The sequence below is a fragment of the Mixophyes fleayi genome, chromosome 4 (genome assembly GCF_038048845.1).
Source record: "Mixophyes fleayi isolate aMixFle1 chromosome 4, aMixFle1.hap1, whole genome shotgun sequence".
NCBI classification, from domain to species: Eukaryota; Metazoa; Chordata; class Amphibia; order Anura; family Limnodynastidae; genus Mixophyes; species Mixophyes fleayi.
Window position 1 is genome coordinate 320,250,333 of NC_134405.1, and position 9,047 is coordinate 320,259,379.

Genomic DNA, 9,047 nt, shown 5'->3' on the forward strand with positions numbered 1-9,047 from the left:
ACTGAATTCGAAGTCAATCGGATCTTGGCCTCTCGCATTCTTCGTGGCAAACAGCAATTTCTTGTCCATTGGAAAGGATTTGGCCCAGAGGAGAGATCATGGGTGGACAAGCAGGACCTTCACGCTCCTAGAATTCTCAAAAAGTTCCTTCAAACAGGAGGAAGAAGAGGAGGGTATACTGTCAGGCGCCGTCCGCACGGCCGCCTGTCTGCCTGACAGCGCGTCTGGTTGCTATGCAACCAGACGCATCACTTCCGGATCCCCCCTGCCAGCTGACACCTCGCTGTATCTCGCTGTGGACTCTAGGAAGGACCGCGACCTGCGTGTCCCTGCAGCGGAGTCCATAATTCCTTGCGGGGGTTCCTGGTGAATACCAGGGGCACATTAGACTCCGCGCCTTCCTCTGAGTTGCGCCAACAACAGCAGGTACCCACTATCAGTTATACACCCACTACCAGTCGTGACACGGTTTATGTATACTAGTCGTAATTTGACTACTAAATATGAAAAGATTTGGTACGGATGGAGAATTTCTCCTTTTGTTTTAAAGGAGCTACAGGAGGTGAATATTTCTTATATACTAAGAGATATGGTGGCTTAGTGGTTAGCACTTCTGCCTCACAACAACAGGGTCATGAGTTTGATTCCGGACCATGGCCTTATCTGTGTGAAGTTGTATGTTCTCCCTGTGTTTGCATGGGTTTCCTCCCACACTCCAAAAACATGCTAGTAGGTTAATTGGATGCTATCAAATTGACCCAAGTCTCTCTCAGTGTGTGTGTGTGTGTGTGTGTGTGTGTGTATGTGTATGTTAGGGAATTTAGACTGTAAGCTCCATTGGGACAGGGACTGGTATGAGTGAGTTCTCTGTACAGCGCTGCGGAATTAGTGGCGCTATATAAATAAATGATGACGATGATAATATGCACTGAACAGATGCCTAGCAACTATTGTTTTGATATTCGAATATTGCAGGTCTAAATACTTATTTTAAAATAATTTGTCCATGGGGCTAATATATATATATATATTTTTTTTTTTAACATAGGTATTATATTTTGTTGAACAAAATATATGTTATGAAGAGGACTATGCTTGATAACCAAGGACAATTCACATAAAATTTATTATGACAGTTTCCTCATTCTTATAGTACATACAGTGTTTGACTCCTATTGTTTTCTAATTTACATGTTTCTTAAATATTGTGTGTTTGATTTTCTGACACTGTTATTACCCTTGCGTGGGTATAGTTTTAGAACATTATTGATAAGTTTCAAAAAGATGTATATTATCACAAAATTTAAATAAAAAAATAAAATAAAAAAGAAAGAAACCTCTTAACACCCCTTGCAGTTACCAATGAATTGTAAATGTGTTTTGTGGTGAAACAAGGTATTAATATCACCCTAACCAGCCTGTCCCTCGTTTCTCTCAAAATGTGGATTATAGCATGTACTTTTTATAGCCCTTGCTTTTGATCCCCAGCTGAACAGAATACAACTGCCATGTCTAATTACATGTGGATAAGTGGACATTGTAGCCATGCCTAGATAAGAGACTTCTTCATTCTATGTTACTCAATATAAAAACGTGTTGGTTATTAATTCAGTGATGCTGTTATGCATTGTTCTCAAATTGAAGCCAGGTGGGTTATGGGTAAAGATCAGGTGGTGATCAGGATACAGGTGAGGGGTCTGGAGCTGCAGTCATTCTCCCCATCCTTTCTCTACATGAAGCTTGGAACAGCTAGGGACATCACAAAGTAGTGCAAGGGGTTAATTTTAGGAGGGGCTGACTGCTACCCTATCTTTGGAGGTGGGGAAACCAATTAGCATCCATTGTTCTTCATAGGATTCTTGGAAGGTACAGTGTAGCTGGTTTCGGAATTCCGTTCTCTACCAATGTCCTACAGCTGCAGCTAAGAGAAGAACTCCATGGGTCTTTAAGTCAGGACATCCAGGTGACTGTAGCTCCTTAAGCTAGTGTGGTAAGGGATAGATGTTGTGGTAAACCTGCCCGGCATTTATTTACTGTGTGTACATAATAAACATGTGATTGTTTAAATTACAATAAATGTATTGCTTTACCTTCTAAGTGCATTTGTCTGAGTGACTAATAACATACATGCCCACTTTTAAGAGGGAAAGTCATGTGACATAGGGTAGGAGGAGGGCGTGGTGACATTGTGCATCATTAAATGATGGAGGGGGCGGAGCTTAATGATCTGGTTAAGCCCTGCTCCCTCCCTGCCGTGAATTTCGGGAGTTTTGCCTACTCTTCCGGGAGTCCGTGGGGAGTCCCCGAAATTCGGGAGCCTCCCGGGAATTCCAGAGTATGACTAATAAGAACCTTAGACCAGGGGTGTCCAACCTTTTAGCTTTCCTGGGCCACATTGGCAGACGACGAGTTGGTTTGGGCCGCACATAAGATACACTAACAATAACGATAGCTGATCATCCAAAAAACCATAGAAAACATAGTTATAAATATATATATGAGAAAAAAAGTGATATATATATAATCACTTTTTTTCAAATCCCCCTATACTTACCTTTCAATCGCCCTGTTCAGAAAATCCTCTCTAGTTATTATACTATAATCACTTTTTGTATTGTTTCGATGCAATATCATTTAAGTCAGGCATTGTATATCAGGGTGCCCTGACCAGGCCTGCGGTACCTGACATATACACCACTGTGACCCCAAATTGTGACCTGTTTTGCTAATTACACCACTATGTTAGTTAAGGGATAACCAGCGCCGGTGCTAGGGTCCTTGGCGCCCTAGGTACAGTTTGAAAATCCCCCTTAAAAATCGCCGCCCCCCCATTTAAAAATCGCCGCTGCGCTTTCCTCCCCACCCCTCCCCATGTCTTTCTTTAACTTACCTGCATGAAGCTGCTCCTCTCTGCTCTGTCTTCTCCCCTCCACTCACAGACACTGTCGGGCCGTGATGATGACATCATCACGGCCTGTCACTGTCAGTGAGCGGAGGGGAGAAGACAAAGCAGAGAGGAGCAGCTTCATGCAGGTAAGATTCAATAGCCCCTTCCCTCCTCTCCTCCCCGTGGATTTCACTTTTTTTTTATTTCGAGGCGCCCTGCAGAGCCCGGCGCCCTAGGCAATTGCCTAACCTTGCCTAATGGGAGCGCCGGGCCTGGGGATAACAACTTATAATGGGCCAAAGAGAATAATATATAACGCCCCATTAGTATTACAAGTAGAAGTATGTAGCAAGGAGATAAGGTCCATGATGCTCCAGGACCAGGTGACTTTTATTCACTGGTCAGCATCCCTTGAAATAATAAAAAAAATCCCCCTTAACTTACCTTTTAATCGGCTTGTTCTCCTGTCCTCTTCTCTTCTTTTCTCCAATTCTCTGCTGCTGATTGTTCTTCTCGCGCGGGTGACTCCTCTGTGCTGCGCTCCGCAATGGATGTTGGGCGTGATGACATCACGCCGGACATTCACTGCGAGCACCGCACGGAGGGAGAGATAAGGGAGGGAGCCGGAGTACCAGCTGACGTGACCGCAAGGTAAGTATTTTCTTTTCTTTTTTTTTGCAGGATTTTTTTTTCTAGTAAGAGCGCTGCCCCCTTGCCACAACCAAAACTCCTTCTGGGCCACATTTACAGGTGTGCTGGGCCGCATGCGGCCCGCGGGCCGTGGGTTGGACAACCCTGCTCTAAAGCAAGGACGACGTCCTGCAGAAGAATACTGCGCTGAATTCCGCAGATGGTCGCCTGACAGTGAATGGAATTATCCAGCGTTTTGCAGCCTGTTTCGCCTAGGACTGTCAGAGCAGATCAAAGATTCACTTGTGCAGTATCCTTCCCCCACCTTGTTGAAAAGCCTTATGCAACTCGCCATTAAAATTGACAGGAGATTCAAAGAGAGGAAGACAGAGAAAGAGGCATCCTCCTTTTCATCTGCATTTATCCTGGTTCCCACGGAGGAGGAGGAGCCTATGCAGTCAGGGCTGTATTGCCTCTCTCTTGACGAAAGAGACAGGAGACGGTCACACGGCCTATGCCTTTATTGTGGTAATAAAGGACACTTCTCCTGCTCTTGCCCTTACAAACCTGGAAAAGGAGCATGTCTGGGAAAGGTCCACTTAGGTCTGCAAGTTGTTTCCCAAAAGAATGCTGTCCTGATTCCCGCACAAGTCACTTTCAGTGCCAGTTCCGTGGCCCTGTCGGCCTTCATTGATAGTGGAGCTGCAGGCAACTTCCTTGACATCGGGTTTGCCCGCTCCGCAGGGATTCCGACTGTGAAGCTTAAATCTGCCATTACCGTTTGTGGCTTAGATGAGAGTCCATTGCCTGGTGGCAAGATTACTTGGGAGACCCCGTTACTGCAACTGAACATTGGAGCTCTCCATTCAGAGTCAATGACCTTCTTACTTATCAATTGTCCGTCAATTCCATTGATCCTGGGCCACCCTTGGCTTTCCCGTCATAACCCTGTCGTGGATTGGGCGAAAGGAGAAATTGTCCAGTGGAGCTCTTACTGTACACAGTCTTGCTTGACTCTGCCTCTGCAAGTGATTCAGTCTATTCCGGAGCAACTTCCCTCACAATATCATGAGTACTGGCATGTGTTCTCCAAAAAGTCTGCTGACACTTTACCACCTCACTTTGACTGTGCTATCGAGCTTATATTCAAATTGTCCAAGGGACGCTTGTACTCTCTCTCTGGTCCAGAGACCAAATCCATGCAGGATTATATTGATGAGAATTTGGAGAAAGGCTTTATCAGGCCATCTAAATCTCCAGTGGGAGCTGGATGCTTTTTTGTATCCAAAAAAGACGGAGGACTAAGACCCTGTATTGACTACAGAGGATTAAATCTTATCACAGTCAAGAACACCTATCCCCTTCCTCTCATCTCTGTATTGTTCGATCAACTAAGAGGCGCTACTGTCTTCACTAAAATCGACCTTCGTGGAGCCTATAACATCATCCGTATCAAAGAAGGAGATGAATGGAAGACGGCGTTCAACACACATTCTGGCCATTATGAATACCTGGTCATGCCGTTTGGTCTTAGCAAAGCACCTGCTGTGTTCCAAGATTTAATTAACAAAGTTCTTTGTGAATTCCTTGACCGTGGTTGTCTATTTAGACAACATTCTCATATACTCTAAATCGTTACCTGTGCATCAGGGTCACGTCAAACAAGTTCTTGAGAAACTACGAGAACACCACCTGTACGCCAAACTAGAAAAATGTGAGTTTGAGGTGCAGAAGGTATCATTCCTGGGATACGTAATCTCTTCTGAGGGATTCTCCATGGATCCAACCAAGGTCCAAGCTATCCTGGATTGGGTGCAACCTAATAATCTCAAGGCGGTGCAGAGGTTTCTGGGCTTTGCCAATTATTATAGGAGGTTCATTCGTGGCTTTGCTGACATTGTGGCTCCTATTGTCACCCTGACCCGCAAAGGGATGGATCCAACTAATTGGTCGCCCCAAGCAGTAACTGCATTTGAAACCTTAAAAAAAGCTTTTGTATCTGCCCAGGTCCTTAGACACCCAGATCCCGAAGTACCTTTCGTCTTGAAGTCGATGCCTCCGACGTCGGTGCTGGTGCCATCTTATCTCAAAAGTACCCTCATACTCATCCTTTGCATCCGTGTGCCTACTTTTCCCGTAAGTTCTCTTCAGCAGAGGCCAACTATGACGTGGGCAATCGGGAACTGTTGGCGATTAAATGGGACTTTGAAGAGTGGCGACATTGGATCGAAGGCACTACACATCTAATTTCTGTTATAACGGATCACAAAAACCTACAATACATACAGTCAGCCAAACGCTTGAATCCCAGACAGGCCCGTTGGTCTCTATTCTTCACCTGTTTCAATTTTGTGATAACCTACCGACCAGGTTCTAAAAATGTCAGAGCGGATGCTCTTTCTAGAAGCTTCTTGGCACATCATGTTCCAGTTACAGATCCGGAGCCAATCATTCCCTCTTCCACAGTCCATGCTGGGTTAACCCAAAACCTGAGCATCAAGCTTCAAAGGTTTCACAGATTAGCTCCTGATAATACTCCGGTAGGATGCTTATTTGTCCCAGTTCATTTAAGGAAAGCGGTCCTTGCTGAAGCACATGATAGTCAGACTGCTGGACATCCTGGAATTTATAAAACATTGGAAATTCTTTCCCGCACTGTATGGTGGCCATCATTGTCTGCTGACCTCAAAAGTCATGTCCTCTCTTGTGAGGTTTGTGCCAGGAATAAAGTCCCCAGGAATCGTCCTGTAGGCCAGTTGGTTCCTTTACCCATTCCTGCAAAACCCTGGACACACTTGTCCATGGACTTTTGTAGTTGATCTGCCACTCTCCGCAGGTCACAACACCATATGGGTGGTAGTAGACCGCTTCAGCAAAATGTCACATTTCATACCGCTGACCAGGCTCCCTAGTGCTCGAGATCTGGCTGTCCTATTCATCCAGCATATATTCCGCCTCCATGGACTTCCTACTGACATTGTTTCTGATCGTGGTTCCCAATTCATAGCACAATTCTGGAAATCCTTCTGTACCCTTCTTGGCATCAAGATTAGTCTTTCATCTGCATACCACCCTCAGTCTAAAGGGCAAATTGAAAGGGTTAACCAGTCCTTAGAGCAGTTCCTACGCTGTTACACTTCAGAATTTCACGACAACTGGTCCTCCTTGTTACCCTGGGCAGAGTTTGTTTACAATAATTCGTGTCATGCATCTACTCAAATTTCTCCATTCTACTGCAATTTTGGTTTTCATCCCAGATCCAATTCCTTGTGCTCTCTCAAGTCCGCTGGTATTCCGGAAATTCGATCCACAGCCAGGGATCTCAAGGTCATCTGGAAAAAAGTGCAGTCATCATTGAGACGAGCCTCATTTTTTGCAAAAAAAAATTCAAACCGCCACCGTACCACCTGCTCCCTCAAAGTGAGCCAGAAAATGTGGCTGTCTACACGCAATATTAGGCTCAGACAGCCTTGTAGGAAACTGGGGCCTAAATTCATCGGTCCTTTCCCCATTATCAAGCAGATTAATGCTGTAGCTTTCAGATTGAAAATTCCTGGTTCACTGAGGATCCCCAACACATTCCATTGCCCCCTGCTTAAACCTGTGCTATACCCAAATCAATCCCAGCTTCCAAGTTCGCATGTACAGAATCGGAACAAACCTCAAAAATATATAATTCAGAAGATTCTCGATTCTAAGAAGGTGCAGGTTCAGGTGCACTTCCTCGTACAGTGGAGGAATCGCAGTTTGGAAGAGCGCTCCTGGGTTCCGCAAAGACAACTTCATACTACAAGACATCTGAAGGAGTTCTTTAAAAAATTTCCTAAGAAACCTGGGTGTCGGGGTTCCTTAACCCCTCCTCAAGGGGGGGTACTGTCATGAGCCGCGGCGGTACGCTGCCTCCTGGCGTGAACTAGCCGCCGGCCACGTGCTTTAGTTTCTGTGCTCTGTTTTTATCCTTGTGGCATAGATGTAGGAGTGTGTAGGAACATCCTCCAACTCCAGAGGGAGCTCTCATGTGATTTAAACTGGTTCATTTATATTTTTATACATGCTTCCTGGTTTATGTTATTAACCTATGCTAGTTCTAGCTAGTAATTAATTAGCTGTCTCCTGAGGCTGATTGTCAGCCCTGTCCTCCTCTGTCTTGATTGGCTCATGGTACTATTTAAGGCAGTGAGCTCTGCAGCCTCACTGCCATTTATAGCTTCCTGTTACCAGTTTGCTGACCTGCTCTGCCCTTTGTCCCTGTACTGTGGATACTCTGCTGGATTGCCTGTGTATGACCCCTTGCCTGGATTTGGACCCTGCCTGTGTTTCTTGTGACCCCGACCTCTGGCGTGTTTACCGACTTTCCTGTTTGCTCGTGACCCTTGACCTCGGCTTTGTTTATTGGATTTGCTGTCTGCTGCCGGCCCTTGACCCGTGCCTGGACTTCACTCCGCTTTACTGGGTTCTCCCCAGCCGGTACGCACTTCACGACCCTCTGTTAGTCTCCGGCCAAGTCTGTCCCCACCACTAGGGGATCCAGTGAACACCTGACTGGCAGAGCAGACTCCGGGTTGTGCTGTATCGGCTAGAGGGGTTCCTAACAGTCAGGAGCCATTCTCATCATAGCTGCTCAGATCGTTGTGGAAAGTCTGGCTAAATTCTAACAGGAGGCACCACTGGTCTTTTCTCGTGTGTCTGTATTTCCATTGCTCCAGAAACTGAATAAATGAGGTACATAAGGGCCCCTTCTTCCTTGCAGAAGCTTCAACATGGATTTTGCTGCATCAATATCCAGAAATTGCTGGTCGTTGTCTCTTGCAAAATCAAAATCAAAAGCATACATGTAAATATTGTTAAAGTTGGTGTCATAATTCCCTTGAATGCTTAGATAATGAAATTTACGCTGTAGCTTCTCTGTGGTGTTACATTTTAATGTGGCCAATCCCTTTAGCCTTTCTTCCTTGGTGAAGTAGCCCATGTATTTTGCCTCTAGTTTCCAGGCCAGAATCAACATAATTATATCTTTTGGGTTGATGTTAATTTGTTCACAAAATCTTTCCATTCCTTCGGGCCCAATAATGTCATCTGGATCTGCGAGCTCATGAAACCAAACCAGTCATTTCCTTCTAGTGAACCGACTACTTGGTGATATTCTACATTTGTTTACATTCACTCCACCAGTAGAGGAGGTTTTTCTCTCTTTTTCCTGGGCATATTGCTGTGAGGTGAAGTCCGGTCTTCTTTTGGACCCGGGGTGCGCTGAAGCCCAGACGGGAGCGCACTGACTCACTGTCTGGCCAATTGATAAGGTTTTTACACCTTCTATACGACTTTGTTCTAGAGATGCTAGAGAACGATCAGTAATTGATGTAATTAAAGCTGCAGTACACCTAATAGAGGGTGGTAATCCCCTCTCCCCCCAGCTACAGCTGCTACACGGCTACATTCAGCTATTTTTCCAGATAAATCAATTTTGTTAAGCAACCTAAAATGACAGTAGAGGGGGTGAGTGAGTCACAAGCTGCAATTTCCTGGACAC

The 9,047-nt window shown here is 45.3% G+C and overlaps 1 pseudogene; it reads right to left on the reverse strand.

The window, feature by feature from the left end:
• Nucleotides 1-8,112: 8,112 nt before the first annotated feature.
• On the reverse strand, nucleotides 8,113-8,570 carry LOC142150197 (DCN1-like protein 5 pseudogene; annotated as a pseudogene).
• Nucleotides 8,571-9,047: the final 477 nt, after the last annotated feature.